Raw genomic sequence first — 17,196 nt, forward strand, 5'->3', positions numbered from 1 at the left:
TAAACTATTTTTCTAGATTTTGTTAATCTATGTAGGTAGGTATATTGTAATCATCTTATAGCTTTTTGAGTGGATGACACACTCTAGCAGTCAATGAATACTTGTCTTGAATTTGATGAAATAATATGAGACAAGATAATTAGGGAGAAAGATACATGTAATGATTCTAGAAAATGTAGGATTAAGCAGTTGGTTTCACTCATACTATTGATAATGAAATAAGGAATGATAAAATGTGCTCAATTCATTTTGAGTGAAGAGGAATTACAACAATGCATAATTATATAACTCAGCAAAATGATGGCATTGGAATAATTTTGTAGCAGCTATAAAAAATGTTTGGGAATATTGAGTTCATTTATGTCATTACATATCTGAAGCTCTGTTAAAACAGTTTCAATTTTCTTTGAAATAATTTTAGATCGGTAGAAAAGTTTCAAAAAATATTACAAAGAGTTTATATATGCCAATCATTTGACCTCCCTGAATGTTAATACCTGACATAGTCATAATAATTTTTTGTACAACTGTGTGATTAACATCTGTACAACAGTATTGAATAATCTAATAGTCCTTATTGAAATTTTACTGGTTTTTCAAAATATTTTTCCAGTTTCAAAATCCAAACTGGGATCCCAAATTTCATTTACTTGGTGTTGTCTTAGTTTATGCTGCTCTATGACAGTAGTTAGGTCTTTCCAGGTCTTTCATCATCTTGAAATATTTGATGAGTACTTCAGTTACTCTGAGGAGTGCCTCTCCTTCTAGGTTTATGTGATCTTGTTTCACATGATTAGATTGAGGTTATGCATTTTTGGCAATATCACAGAAGTAACGTAATCTTGTAAATGCCTCTCACTGGGGGTACATGATACTTTATCTCTCAGGATATACTTGATTAAGGTAGCTTGAGCTGGGTCTTTCCACTGTAAATTTATTATTATTCTCCTTGTAACTAATAACTATATTTGGAGAGATAAATTGAGAGATTATGTGAATCCCAATTAGTTTAAGCACCCTTTGATATATATTGTCTGAAGCAATTACTAGTATGATATTTGCCTAATGGTAATTTCATGCTAATATTATTATTTCTTTATATTATATAATAAGTTTTGGTTACTTAAGTATTATTTGCTATTACTAATAGGCAGAAACAACAAAATTATTTTTCATATTTTTGTTCCTATTTAGTAATTTGAATTTTTAAATTACTTCCAAAGACCCTAGCTAGATTAGAGTCCCTTCTCTATAATAGGTTTTTAGCTAAATTTTATTGGTACAAAGAGTTATGTTCATCCAAACTCTGCCCACACCATTACATATGTAGAATATATATATACATATATATATATTACATACACAAATATATATTATTTATATGTGTGTGTATATGTATACTGTATAATGCTAGTAATACATGTGGGCATATTTAGTGACATTGAAATGTTCTTCAGATTTTAAGCTAGCACAAGCTCATTAGAGAACCCAGGCTTTGTAATTGCTTTAAATGAGTCAGTATGGTCTCAATTATGTCATTGATTTGCTAATTAAAATTTCTTAAAATAAGTGTCATCCTGAAAAGTTGCTCAACATCAGCAATCTTCAGGGAAATTAAAGTCACCATGAGATAAATCACCTCATATCTACTGGAGTGACTAAAATTCAAAACATGGAAACAACAAATGTTGGCAAGGATTTGGAGAAAAAATACCTAATGCCTTGTTGGTGGGAATGCAAGCTAATGAAGCCACTGTGGATAACAGTATGGCAGTTCCTTAAAAGCTTAAAAATGGAATTACCATATGATCTGGTAATTCCACTCCTGGGTATTTAGTCAAAAAATATGAAAACACTACTTCAAAAAGGCATATGCACCCCTCTGTTTATTACAGCATTATTTACAATAACCAAATTATGGAGGCAATGCAATATCCAACGATAGATGAATGGATAAAGAAGTCATATATTTAATGGACTGTTACTCAGCCATTAAAAAGAATGAAATTTCTTCCTTTGCAATTCCATGGACAGGTCAAAAGAGTATAATGGCTAAGTGTAATAAGTCAGAGAAAGACAAATACCATATAATTTCACTCACATGTGGAGTTTAAGAAACAACACAAATGAACAAACAACAAAGAGAGACAAACTAAGAAACAGACCCTTAAGTATAAAGAACAAACATGTTTACCAGAAGAAAGATGGGTTGGGGGCGGGGATGTGTGAAATAAGTGAAAGAACTTAGGAGTACACCTAACATGATAAGCACTGAGAAATGTATAGAATTACTAATTCACTATATTGTACATCTGAAATCAATGCAACACTGTACATTAACAGCACTGGAATTAAAAAAAAAAAAACACCCAAGTAACATCATAAAAAAAGAAGTGTCATGATGCTTTAATGATAAAGTGTCTGACTTGATCAAGTGTGGAGCCTGCTTGGGTTTCTCTCTCTCTCTCTCTCTCTCTCTCTCTCTCTCTCTCTCCCTCTCCCTCTCCCTCTCCCTCTCCCTCTCCCTCTCCCTCTCTCTGTCTCTCCACTGTGGATGCTCTGTCTCACTCTCAAAATAAATAAACTTTAAAAACAAATTTGTTTTTCCTTACATATAAATCATGAATACTATGGTTGAAAATTTATTAAAACCAAAAACTCACAAAATATTTGAGAGCTTAAATTAAAATTATGTCCCTAAATTTCCCCCAGCATACATTTTAATTTTGTCTACAGCATATTCTTTAATTTCTAAATATTTCTGTGATATGAGTGCTTCAAAGTTGGCAAGAATATTTTTAGATATGTTAGCTTCTTGCTCTGCTTGGCTATTAGAATACAACCATTAAACTAAATGCATTATATGTCAAAGAAAATAAGCTTTACTTGTAGGAATATGAACAACAACTATGTCTTTGATTACCTTATAGGAAACCTTTTGCACTCTTTAAAGCTTTCTGTGAATCTGTCTGATGACATATTAATTCAAATTACATTGTCTTATTTTGGGATTTCTGTAGTTATTCAGCTTTATCGCAAACTCACCAAGCATGCCACCCCCCCCCCTTTTTCTATTTAAAATCACTAATGGATTTGCAGCTAACCTCTGGCTTCAGTTGCTGTCAGTTGCCTTCAGTATCAATTGTGTATGCATTGAACTGATAAGTACTGTGGTTCATTTTACTCTTGAGCAAACCAAGTTTAAAAAAAAAAGAACCAGGAACACACAGAAAAGAAGGCTAGATGAATAATTACCTTAGCTTGAGATGAAGGTGGTGAAAAATTACCTAATTGCTTCCTAATTCTTGGCAAGATATAATGAAATGAGACTTTGGAGGGTCAAAGGCGAGAGGGGGGCCCTAGAGCAAAATGTAGGAGAGAAAAGGGATAGGACGCGGCTTTGTTCTCTCAATTAGTTTCCTTGGGCTCCCTCGAACAGTATTTTATTCTATATCATCAGTTTGATGCAATCATAATTAAAGTGTACATCTTGGTTTAGTTATGGATTCCTTCCCACATCAGTGGCTATCCTTCAATATTCCCAGTGTCATCATTCCACATTACATTTTAATTTGTTAGTTCACCAGGAAGAACAGTGTACCCTAGCGTATAAAGTATTACTTGTCATGACTCGGTAGACTAACAAAGCTTGTGTTGAAAGGCAGAGTTTAATGAAAGAAAGATTCTACTCCTTCTAGGTCAAGTGATTAGCTCAGATAATTCATGTAAGAGAGGAATTGGCAATTTCTAACTGCAATGTAAATATACTTACTTAAGAAACTAGAATATATATAAAATGTTGTATCTCCCATAATGAGCAAGAAAATTGCAACTGGTAATAAAATATATACACAGAATCTGAAACAATTGCGATATTACAGATCATTTTTAAAATTTGCTATTGCATGGAAGAATGCTTTTAATATTGTTCCTCTTATTTTAAAATAATCATCTCTGATAACCTGGGAAGAACTGAAACACATGGTTAAATAGAAATATAAAGGTGTAATAGTGAATTTCCTGCCAGTTTAGTTATTTGCCTTTATTTCTGTGTTTGTTTGTTTGTTTGTTTATTTAAAGTTTATTTATTTTTGAGAGAGAGAGAAAGAGTAGGGTAGTGGCAGAGAGGAGAGACAGAACACTGACAGTAGAGAGCCTAATGTGGGGCTCAAACTCACGAAATGCAGGATCACGACCTGAGCTGAAGCCAGAGGTTTAACTGACTTAGCCACCCAGTGCCCTCTATCTTTATATATTTAAATCACATGACTTCAGGGGCCCCCTGGGTGGCTCAATCAGTTAAGCATGTGATTTTGGCTCAGGTCATGAACTCACATTTAGTGAGTTTGAGCCCCGCATTGGACTCTGTGCTGGCAGCTCTGAGCCTGGAGTCTGCTTCGGATTCTGTGTGTCTCTCTCTCTGCCCCTTTCAGGCGCTCGCCCCCCCCTCTTTCTCTCTCTCAAAAATAAATAATAAGGGGCGCCTGGGTGGCTCAGTCGGTTAAGCGTCCGGCTTCGGCTCAGGTCATGATCTCATGGTTCGTGAGTGTGAGCCCCGCATTGAGCTCTGTGCTGACAGCTAGAGCAGAGCCTGGAGCCTGCTTCAGATTCTGTATCTCCCTCTCTCTCTGACCCTCCCCTGCTCACGCTCTCTCTCTCTGTCTCTCAAAAACAAATAAAAAAACATTAAAAAATTTAAAAAATCATTAAAAAATTTTTATGACTTCGTATTCTGGGCTTGTATTCTCAGATATCTAGAATGAAACATAATGTGAGTCTGTCAACAGATATTCATAATTTACTTCCCAGAAGAATAGCATTAAAGTAGGCAAGTTTAGAGGAAGCAAATGCACTAACCACAAAAGAATAAAATGACCTTTAATTTGGAGGATTTGAGTGTTCAGTATAGTATTTTGATATCAAATTGAGAATTATTTGTTAAACAATAGAGTTTTATGGTAATAACTAAGAAGCCCTGATAGAATAGTGCAATTAAGGAAGTAAAATTCCTGAAGTGATCTTTTGTGTCCTTTTGTTGTACACATGAATAACGTAGAGCTGTTTTTGCTTATTGCAGTAATTCCTCAAAAACAAGGTGCATTGGACAAATAGTTCCAAGCTGAGGGGTCCAGTTTTATTTTTGCTACTAATTACCTGTGCAAGCCTGAGCAAGTTCTTCAACTTTTCAAGTTCCCCAAATTTTTCAATCCAGCTACTATCATCTCTTAAATGAAATGCTTAGAAAACATGGTTTCTATTACGTCCAATTAAAAAATTTGTAATTTACCTCAATTTTAGAAGGTCCATTTTTTCAATAATCTTTGAAACATGCAAATGTGTTCCTTCAATCAGTGTGCTATCAATCAGGACTATTACAGCAATGGCTTGAAGGAGTTAGGGGTCTTTAGAAAATGTTATCTGTCTTTTAAATTATAACTTTAATGATGGTCTTAAGGTCCTGTAATATAGGTCATCTTATGACATAGGTTTTATTTACTGCTTACTGTTCACACACAGATAGATACTGTGATGGGGAGGTTCAGGATATTATGAAAATTTCTACAGAAAGAATCCAAGCAACCACTGGTATCAGAAATACTTCTAGAGAAAGTATTCTGAGTTGAGATCTGACAAAGAATAAAAGTTAGCTGAGGTATAATGAAGGAAATTAGGATCTTAGTAAAAGGGAATGGTAAAAACGTATTGACAGAGAGACTAATCCTTTGAGAAATTATCAAAGTTGAAGGTTGAACTTCAGTTTGGGAAGTTTTAACCTAGTTCAGTGGAAGAAAACCAACACTTGTTAGACACATACACACTGTGCTTTAGGGGAGATGCTTGGTGCTTTAGACTTGCAGTGTTATTGGGTGTGCTGCATGCCTCTGGATAGCGCGGGGGGCCTCATATAACACTTCAACTAAGCAAAGACATAATAATGCTTAGTTTTTATCTAATTGATTTAATCTTCCAATTTCACCTTTGCATTTTACTGATGAATCCCATCTAGTCCTTACTCCTGCCCTTGGAATATATTCTTTATCTAATCTTTCCTAGTGACTGTCTTTCTTTCTTTCTTTCTTTCTTTCTTTCTTTCTTTCTTTCTTTCTTTCTTTCTTTCTTTCTTTCTTCCTCTTTCCTTCTTCTTTCCTTCTTTCCTTCTTTCCTTCTTTCCTTCTTTCCCTCTTTCCCTCTTTCCCTCTTTCCCTCTTTCTTTCTTTCTTTCTTTCTTTCTTTCTTTCTTTCTTTCTTTCTTTCTTTCTTTCTTTCTTTCTTTCCTTCTTCCCTTTGGTTTTTTTAATGTTTTTGAGAGAGAGAGACAGACAGATAGACAGAGTGTGAGCAGGGGAGGGGCAGAGATAGAGGGAGACACCGTATCCAAAACAGGCTCCAAACTCTGTGCTGTCAGCACTGAACCCAACGGGGGGGGGGGGGAGCTCAAACTCAAGAACCAAAAGATCCTGACCTGAGCAACGTCAGATGCTTTAACTGACTGAGCCACCCAGGCACCCCTAATATCTTCTTTCTATTATGCAGATGTCATTTTAGACAATGGCCCCTGTAAAAACCTCTTTTGGTTAATTATGTTGAAGGGTTTTTTGGGATATTTTTGTCCACCGATAGAGCTCTAATTCTCTGTATATTTGTACAATTTGTGCATTTTGTTTTACAGCATATTTTCCAAAGAAGAGTAAGGTTTTTCTTTAAAGTTACTGTGAAATATTGACAAGTTTCTAAAATTATATATTTATCTATGGGAGATAAACTTATTCTTTGACAACTATACCACTAGCACTGTGTGCATGCACACAAATGAATATGTTTGTATGTGTGTTGGGGATCTATTAGACAAAAGTTGTACCAGATGTTCACTGGGTCTTTCTCCTCCCAAATAAGAATTCTCAACTTAAAATAAAAATGTAATTTGATTTTTTATTTTATAAATGACCAGAAAACCAGAGATAAAAGTGTGTCTAGTTTTCCTAAGTTCAGTTCCCAGGCTCTTATTTTTTTAATGTTTTATTTATTTTTGATACAGAGAGAGACAAAGCATGAGAGGGGGCGAAGCAGAGAGAGGGAGACACAGAATCAGAATCAGGCTCCAGGCTCTGAGCTGTCAGCACAGAGCCCAACACAGGGCTCGAACCCACAAACATGAGATCATGACCTGAGCTGAGGTCAGAGGCTTAATCGTTTGAGCCACCCAGGTGCCCCGTAGCGCTCTTAGTATGACACACAATAGCTGTGATAGCATGTCTGTTTCAAAATGTGAGCTTTTATCTGGCTAGGTGCGTATTTATAAAACTATTCAGTGGTGCCCAGACTATACTCACATGGATGCTCAATTTAAAAAGTATTTTTAGAGGATGACTAGAAAATTGATTCTCTGTGTTTATGCCTTTCAACTCAGAGGATAGGTGAAAGTATGTACTGACTATTTGGAAAATGTGTGCGTAAAATTAGCTGGCTATTATCTAGTTAAGAAATAAGCTGTGCTGTCTGGTGTGCTATGAAGTGGAAATGAGTGGTTGTTGGAAAGAGGATATATAAATGGTGCTTTACAAGGTTATGTTGATCTTTTTTTTCAAATTAAAGTTTTGAAAAAAGTAAGTAAAGATAAGGGAAAGTCTAGTGAAAGTCACCATCTCGAATCTGTTATGGCTGATCAGGCTATAAAACTAGCATGTTCAATTTTTTATTGTAAGGGAACAGGGAGTAGACTATATTTTGGATATCTTTTTGCATGTGCAAAAAGAGCAACTAATAATAAATTATTCTATGAAGCATATGATTAATTTCTGTCCATCATTTAATCAATGTTTCTAAGTCACTACCATGTTCCAGGCGTTGTGCTAAATGTCAGATAGATAGATAGATAGATAGATAGATAGATAGATAGATAGACAGACAGATAGATAAACAAATAGAGGATAGATAAAAGAAGTACCTTCTACCTGGGAACTGACCAGTGTTTTGAAATAGCTATACCTTGAAAGCAACAACATGGTTGTGATACAGGAATGTAAGACATATGAAGCCTATACATTTTAGGGACATATAACTAAGTCCAGGAGAAGGTTGGAAAGGGGAGTGGGATAATCTGAGCTCTGAAGGATTTAGCCTGATGTAGGGGCATAGGCAGGAGGAGAAATAAGAAAAGAGGATTTGGAGAACAAGAGAAGGAATATGAAAAACATAGAAGTGAAAGAGAACATTTTATACTCAGGGAGCAGCAAGTGTTTGTTTGTCTGTCTTTTTCCAGGAGCAAGGATGATAAGGGTTAATGATGGGAGAGAAGAATGCTGAGCAGAGCATGAACTACTGACTTCATGAAATGCTTAACCAAGAAATGTATATATTGCCCACGGTGATGGGGAATATCTTCTAGGATGTTAGTGGGAAAGGAACATAAACATAATTTCCTATTTGGGTAATAAACCACAATAGAATGGAAGATGGATGGGATGAGGATAAAATTGCTTAGATAGGGAGATTAATAAATTGTAGCTTCTGGATGCTACATAAAATTCCCATCTACCACTCTTCTTCCTAAAAGAAAGCTTAGGTATAGAACTATAAATAGTCAAAAATGAGTGGATCCTCAGATTGCAAACCTAATTATTGGATTCCACAAAGAAGAAAATGAGGTCAAACAGGTTAAATGACTTGCCCAAAGCCAGAGAGTTTTTGACAACACTGGAATTTAGGGCCCTGAACTCTTTTCTCAAAAAACATGGATGAAAATTCACAAGGAACCAACCTTCAGCTTTATAGAAATATTTTAACTAAAGTATTAATGATGATGTGTCTCTGTTAGCAGCACCATAAAACAAGTGACCTTCATGGACAAAACTCTGTGGTTAAAATTAAAAAGACAAAGGAAAATGAGATCTGATTATTAATGTAATTAGCTGATGATCCAGTGGGTGACAGATCCATAAATGCCAGTTATAGACTGATGATAATGGAGCATTCAAATCTTAAAATTGGTGCTCAAGTCCTCCTCTCAAAAATAATGAGGGACCCGCTTCTTCCATCCTGCCTTCTTGCAAGGTACTCATGCTGTGTTCTGCATAATGATGTGCCAAGCGAGCATGATGGCAATGCTCTCACTGCACATTATTCTATTTGTTTTCTGTTGCTATAGGTTATGAGTTTTGAAAATTGGGCATTTATGAAGTGCTGTCATTTATAGGGTAGGGAAAGAATAGTATGACTAACCCTTCTTGAGGATTGCCAGACTCACAACATGTTCAGAAACTCAAACGTGTTAAGGGTATAACACACTAGAGACTTTTTATTTATTTTAAAATAATCCCCCTCAAAACTTCAGTGAGATTGCCGAAGTCACATTTTTAAAAGTGTAATGTGGCGCCCAACTTGTTGCCTGCTCCTTCACACTGAATATTTCAGTGCCTAAATAGAACTGGTTATTCCTAAGGAGACTGACCAGGTCATTCAAGTGGGTAGACTTAGTTAGCTGTTAAAATTGATAGGATTCGCGGAGTTTATTCAGATGATCATCAGCCCTAGTGAGGATGTGATTTATCCAAGACACAGGTTAATAAATGACAAAACTAGTGTGTGAATCCTGCAAGCCTCATCCCAAGATATCACTATGTCCACTGTATCAAAAGGAATTTGCACTTTGGCAATATACTATTGTTTAAAAAGGGAAGTAATTCTTACAGTGGGTTAACTTCCTGAAATACATATATGTATCAATATTCTCCCAGGTCCAAATATTCTAAATTTTGGAAATGGAATTTTATATACAAAGTTCTCTGAGAAGGCGAAATGAAAGTCAACCTTCAAATGTTTAAGTGATCACAGGGGGCTAAGCAGCATTTGACAATTCAAGGTATATAGCTATGGAGTGAACTGTGGCCTGGTGTTCATGATGCCCCTAAGTATTGGCAACATGTGCTATTCAGAGCACTATGGCCCAGGGAAAGTGGGCTGGAATGTGTATGTGAAGTATTTGCCTACTTACCGGGGCGGGGGGGATCCAGCCCGTTTTTCATGTTTGCAGAGTAAGTAGGATAGGAGATTAACACAGTGCTTCTTTGGAATAACACATTGATTCTGTGTGTAGAGGAGATATATTGTCATAGTAGAAAAAAAATCAGTACAGAAAATATATAGAAGAAAATCACCACCCAGAGATAACCACCAAGAGCATTTTTATATATACATATTTCCCTTTTCTCCTATGTGAACACTACATGAAAAGGGCTCTACACATGTCTGTTCATAGTTTATAGAAATAATTGAGTGGTGGAATGTGCCAGGCACCCTGGTGATAATCTTGCCTCCAAAGGATGAATTGGCCCTTATAGTCATGTGCCATTTACAACCCTTTCTTTATTTCTGAAAATATAAATTGACCAAGCTCTCACTTGGCAATAATGATACAAGGTTTAGACTATTTGAATAAAACAGTGTAGGTACGTTATAACAGGGGGATGGAATAAGGTATACAGGATTATATTTATTATTTATTTATTTATTTACTTATTTATTTTTATGTCTTGGAGTGGCTGGGTGATTCAGTTGGTTAAGCATCTGACTACAGCCCAAGTAATGATCTTTGATTAATGTGTAGGAGCCCCACCTCAGGCTCTGTGCTGTTGGCTGCTTCAGATTCTGTGTCTCACTTTCTGTCCCTCCCTGATTTACTCTATGTCTCCCTCTCTCTCTTTCTCTCAAAAATATTTAAAAAGTACTTTAAATTTTTATGTCTTATGTCATGAGATACTTTGTTATACGTCAGGTAGGGAGCAAAGGAAGACTACTTCTTGATCCTCCAGATGAGCAAGCGAAGTTGTAATTGGATGTCATAAGTTTCAGTTACTTTGGAGATAAAAGAAGAGGCAGGCCACTTGAATATTGAAGCCCTTACCGGGTTGTATTACCAGATTGTAGTCGTGGAAACCTCTTTCTCCCAGCTATTCTGAGATGATGGAGGACTCTGCTGTAAGATCCTGTGACTCATTTTGGCTTCTTGGAATTCTGAGTGTTTTATTAATTTATAAAAGAGACTCTTTTGGAAGGGAGGAGGAGATAAATGTTGATAGAATAAAAAGAATCCCTGATTTGGGGGGAAGTTAATTTAGTTTTACACAATGAAATTATATCATATCCTGATCTTATCACCTAAAATTATAAAATTCACTTTTAAATCTCATGCCATTAAGTTGTCTTTGAAAACATGGTTACAAATAAGAACACAATAGTTCCTTATCTAGGGGAGAAACCCAGTTTCTCTAATGTATTAGAAGATACTTAGCTTGCTTCCTTTTTTGATGTAGAAGGGTTAGTATACATAGTGGTAAAGTGGATTATCGATTCATAAACATTTGCCAGCATCTGTTGTAAGTCCTTTTGAGAGATTACCAGAAGAGAAATAACTGGGTGAAAGGGAGCAAATATTTTTAAGACTTTGATACATGCTGGCAAATTGCTTTCCAATTTATACTACCACCAGCAATGAATGAAAATCGCAATTTCATCACACCTGCTCTTTACTTACAAAACAAAATAGCACAAAAGGCTTGATTTGTAAAAAATGTATTATTTACCTTTTGCAGACAAACACCCTTAAATACAGCTGTTCTCAGTAATTAGTCTTAGTGATAGACCATTTCTTTAGGTCAGGAGAGGGTCACTTTGAGAATGCATTTAAAGAACAAGAAAGAAGTTGTGTTCACTGATAAGCAACCTTTTGAATCCTTGGAACATCAAAAAGGTATTATTAATGCAAGAAGCCCATGCAAGAGAAAGACAATATTAGATGGGAAATGGGAGAACATTGAGGATAAAATGTACCTCTTGTCACATGTTTGTGTAGATCTCTGTTCTGATTGCCCACCATATATAGTATCTTTCATTGGAATATAGCATATCTATTGAACTTAATCATAAAATTGGATCATATATCAGTAAGCACATAAGACTGAAGTGAAAATTTCTTCCAAGTTGGGCTGAAAAGGTACGTCATTTTACAGACTTTATGTATATCTGGAAATTATATATTATATAAACAAATTTATTGGATACTAATAGTTAATAAAGAGAAATAACAGAAACTCTATCAAATTTAGAACATTCATATTGTGCATGAGGGGCATTAATTACTGTGTTGTTGATTTACTTTGAAGTAAAATAGTGATGTTGCTCTAATAAAGTAGTTGTTGACTTAAATCTCCTTTTGCAAGAACACCTCTTATTGTGCTCAAAATACAAGACGAATGTCTAGGCACATGGCATTGCATAGCTGTGTACATATGACCATTCTTAAGTTTCCTCTAAATATGGAGCTTTCTTGTGTTTTGGGGATGTTATTATTTTTTTAGTTTATTTTTTTAATTGTATTTATCTCTATTTCATTTTGATAAGTGCACTCTTTAATTCCCATCACCTAGTTTACCTATCTCCCCACCCACTCACCTCCCTGCTAGTAACTATTGGTTTGTTCTGTATAGTTAAGAGTCTGTTTCTTGATTTATCTCTCTTTTTTTGCTTCGCTCATTTGCTTTGTTTTTTAAATTCCATTTATGAGGGAGATCATATGGTATTTATCCTTCCCTGACTGACTTATTTTTGCTCAGCATTGTACTGTTTCTAGCTTTATCCATGTTGTTGAAAATGGCAAGATTTCATTCTTTTTATGACAAAATAGTAATCCATTACTCATACATATGTGTGTATGTATTTATGTTTGTGTACATATTTGTACATGTGTAACTGTATGTATATATATACATATATAGGTATGCTTTTGTTTTGTTTTGTTATTGTTTAACTCCTCTATCACTTATTTCTACTCTATTCTTTATTATTTCCTTCCTTTGGCTGGGCTTAATATTTTGGCTCTTCTTTTTCTAGCTACTTTAGTGTAAGGTTAGGTTATTTGAGATTTTTCTTGCTTCTTTAGATAAGCCTATAATACCATAATCTTCCCTCTAAGGACCACTTTTATTATAGTCCAAAGATTTTAGACTATTTTGTTTTCATTTTCCTTATTTCCATGTAATTTTTTATTTCTTCTTTGATTTTTTGCTTGACTCATTTATAGTCTAGTAGCATGCTATAAAACCTCTGTGTATTTGTGCTCTTTCCAGATTTTTTCTTGTGGTTGATTTCTACTTCATAGTGTTGTGGTCAGATAAGGTACATGGTATGACTTAGAATTTTTTTTTTATTTATTGATACTTATTTTGTGACCTAATATGTAATCTATTCTGGAGAATGTTCCATGTACACTTGAAAGGAATGTGTGTTCTGCTGTTTTAGGATGGAATGTTCTGCATAGGTCTGTTAAATCCATCTGGATAGACCTTTCTTTTGAATCATAATAATAGCAACATAAATGAAACTCCTATTCTTTTCCTTCTTGTTACCTCAATATGTTGCTTTTAGCTGTAGAAATTCATCTGTATTTGATGAAAAGTTTTAAGGGTTTCTTTCTCCCAGATTTTTGGCCTTTGAAGGAAACTGACAAACTAAAACATGGCATGTTTTTTAGGTTGTGAATCCCACTAAATTAATATCAAGGGCACATTGTTCTTTACTGGTTAAATATTCTGAGACACATGATAGTAAATAGGTATTCTCAATGAGCAAAATAAGAATAACGCAAGATTACATTTTAGTTCATGTTAAACAGTGACAATTTTCCCGTTTTCAAAAATTAGTTTTAGTTCATGTTGCCGTGTATATTGTATTTTTATGTTAATAATCAATAGAAATGTTATTTTAGTTTCACTTAACATAGTTGTTACTTTGGTGTAAAGTAAAAACAAAATAACATTGAACACCATATTTTCTTTAAAAATGATTTTAGGGGTGCCTAGGTGGCTCAGTGGCTCAGTTGGTTAATCGTCTAGCTCCGGATCAGGTCATGATCTCATGGTTAATGGGTTCGAGCCCCATGTCAGGCTCTGTGCTGACAACTCAGAGCCTGGAGCCTGCATCAGATTTATTGTCTCCCTCTCTCTTTGCCCCACTCCCACTCACTCTCTCTCTCTCCCTCTCTCTCAAAAGTAAATAAACAATAAAAAAACTAATAAACATAAAAAATAAAAATGATTTTATTAACCTATTGAATTATGATGAATTATCAAATTTCTAATAATGTTAAGGTAAATAACCTGTCTTTTAAACTAAATTATTTCAAATGGGATAACATCTAACTTTGAATTTGTTTTATTAAGAATAAAATAAGATAATTCACTAAGGTATTTTCTGATGTTGCAAAAAATTTGAGAAAAGGAGTGGGAATACCATTATGTATAGGCTTCAGATTGACGTAGTAAAAATCTTGATGACTAGTATCTTATTAACCTGGGTTTAATACATGGCTACATTAACTGCTAGATGGGCAATGTTTAAATATATTAATTGCAACTAAAATATCCTCTCTCAAGAACCTGACCAAGGTCAGTTATCTTTTTCATGGAACAGTCACACTCTATGTAAATGATGTGATCTCATGATTTGGACGGGTCTGCAAAGCACTGAGGTAGGAGGAGGCTCCACCTCCTCGGCTATGACAGACAAGATTTTTCAACATTAGCACATGATTGGTATTTGGGCTGCATGAATCTTTCTTGTGAGGGGCTGTCCTGTGAATTATAGGCTGTTTAGCAGCACCCATGGCCTCTACCCACTAGATACCAGTAGCACCTAGTAGCAGCCTACCCCCAGCTGTGACAACCCAAAATGTCTCTAGAAATTGTTGTGTGTCACCTGTCACAATAATGGGGGTTAGGAAATTAGCCTTGGTAGAAAAATCCCTAGAGCCCCTGGTTGGCTTAGTCAGTGGAGCATGGGACTCTTGATATCAAGGTTGTAGGTTTGGGCCCAACATTAGGTATAGAGTTTCCTTAAAAATGAAACCTTAAAAAAAAAAAAAAGAAAGAAAATCCCTGAGTTAAAACAATGAAATGATGTGAATAGGTCACCAAACCTCCTTCAGCTCCACCACCAGCTCTGTAAAAAGAGCTTCTGATGAAAACATACTTTATCAAATATATTGTGTACCTTTCAGGTTTGGCACTCAGTGCTTTCCTTACTGAGGCTATTGTTTTATACCTCTCTTTTTTTCTTCTCTTTGTATTTTGTTCACTTCCCCCTTTCTAATTCTATCTACCCTATACTGACTTAACTCAATCTTTATATTTTTTAATTTATTTTTCATATTTATTTAATTAATTAATTAATTTATTTATATAATTTATTGTCAAGTTAGCTAACTTACAGGTTATACAGTGTGCTCTTGGATTGGGGAGTAGATTCCCATGACTCATCACTTATATACAACACCCAGTGCTCATCCTAACAACCCTCAACGCCCATCATGCCCCAACCCTCTACCTCCATCAACCCTCAGTTTGTTCTCTGTATTTAAGAGTCTCTTATGGTTTGCCTCACTCTCTGAAACCAATTTGTTTTGTCTCCCTATCTGCTTGCAACTTATTTCTATTTTTAGGAGTGCATGTTCCTATCAGAAAAATCATAGCAAACAACCTTAATCCTATTTTTAAAGTCCTCGCTATTTCTAATGGCCAAACACATGGAGATTTTAGTAGCTGAAGATTATCTGCTTGCTTTGTGAGTCTAACTCTCCCTTATTGATATCATGTTTTTCTTTAATAAATTTATTATAGTCTGGCAGTAACACTGGCTATCCAGTTTTGTACTGCCTCTTTGTCACATATTTCTGCCCTCATGGATATTAGACAATTGGATTCTTGCCTGACCTGTGGAAAATGTTGAGTGCCTCGCTCTCATTTAAGAAAATTTTCTGTTCTTCTAGTCATTCCAGACCATGAGTAAAACACAGAATAGAATTCCAGATGTTATATAATGATTTAAAATGCCTCATTGAAAAAAATGCCACTTTTACTTTGATTTCTTTAATGATTCTTTCATGAATGAAGTTTGTTATCCACAGTTATATTTCTCAATTATTTCTCACAATTATAATGAAAAATATAAGTATAATTATATTAAAATATAAGAAGTACAGAGATTTTCATACTCAAGATATATTTAGTAGACCAGAAATATTATTTGAAATATTTTTAAAATATCCAAATTATTTAATATTTTTGAAGTGTATTTGAAGGAGTTTTACTTTTCAAATATTTTGGAGTTTTAATTGCCAACACTTATTGGCTACTTACTATGTCCCAACAGGGTTCTAAACAATTTATTTGTATTAACTCATTTAATCTTTACAACAACTTCAGTCTGAGTAAAACAAACTAAGGCTCAGACATGGTTATGTAAATTGTCCAGTGTAGCTAGTATTCCAGGGGCTAAGTTTCAAATCTAAGAAATGTGACATTCTAGGTTTGGCCAGAGAATAAAGAAAATAGCCTGAATTTTGTGTGTGTGTGAGTGTGTGTGTGTGTGTGTGTGCGCGCGCGCGCTCGTGTGTGCACAATTGTGTCCGTGTCTGCTGTGCTTAAATAATGACTGAGGGAACATTATGCATGACCCAAAGGATTGATTCCCTCGGAATATCCAGGGACTCATGTGACATTTTTATATGACAATGGGAATCCCTTAATTCACAGTTTGAATTCAGTTTACTCACATGTCTTCTAGAGTTAAAATTTTTTGGGCTTGTGAACTTTAAATATGAAAGAAAAAAACATACTTTTACTTTACAGATGCTATTTATTTTGCATTGTTTATTTATTTATTCATGGTAAAACTTTTACTCCAACATACTGATAGAGATCACAAAGAAAGTACATTTCTTCTGATTTCTCCCTCCCTCACATCTGGAAATTTCAAGTAGATATAATGTCAAAATAAAATGAACACAGTAAGTGGTTCTCTGATTTTACATTTAATTGAAGTTCTTATAATCAGCGCTGTCACATTTACAATGAGAGTTCTTAGATTTGGATCTGTGTTTTTATATGGGTTGCATATCTACATATTTGCAAATAGGACACTGCCTCTAGTTGAATAATAAAATTGAAAGAAATTATGGAAATACTAGTCTTTTATGCAGCAATATATGATTCTGTTTCCTCTTTTGATTTTTGAAGTACACGAGTTCATTTGAACATATTTAAGTCTATTATTTGCGAATACATTCTAGTTTCACTGCCTGAAAATTTGAGACATTATTACTGTGAAAATGATTCTTTTAACTTTAATTGATGTTCCATTGCCACT

The 17,196-nt window shown here is 34.8% G+C and overlaps 1 long non-coding RNA gene across 1 annotated transcript in view; it reads left to right on the plus strand.

The window, feature by feature from the left end:
- Positions 1 to 17,196, plus strand: part of LOC115276602 — a 1,186,317-nt gene that overhangs the window by 802,963 nt on the left and 366,158 nt on the right. The gene's annotated exons all lie outside the window — the stretch shown is intronic.

The sequence above is a fragment of the Suricata suricatta genome, chromosome 13 (genome assembly GCF_006229205.1).
Source record: "Suricata suricatta isolate VVHF042 chromosome 13, meerkat_22Aug2017_6uvM2_HiC, whole genome shotgun sequence".
Classification (NCBI taxonomy): Eukaryota; Metazoa; Chordata; class Mammalia; order Carnivora; family Herpestidae; genus Suricata; species Suricata suricatta.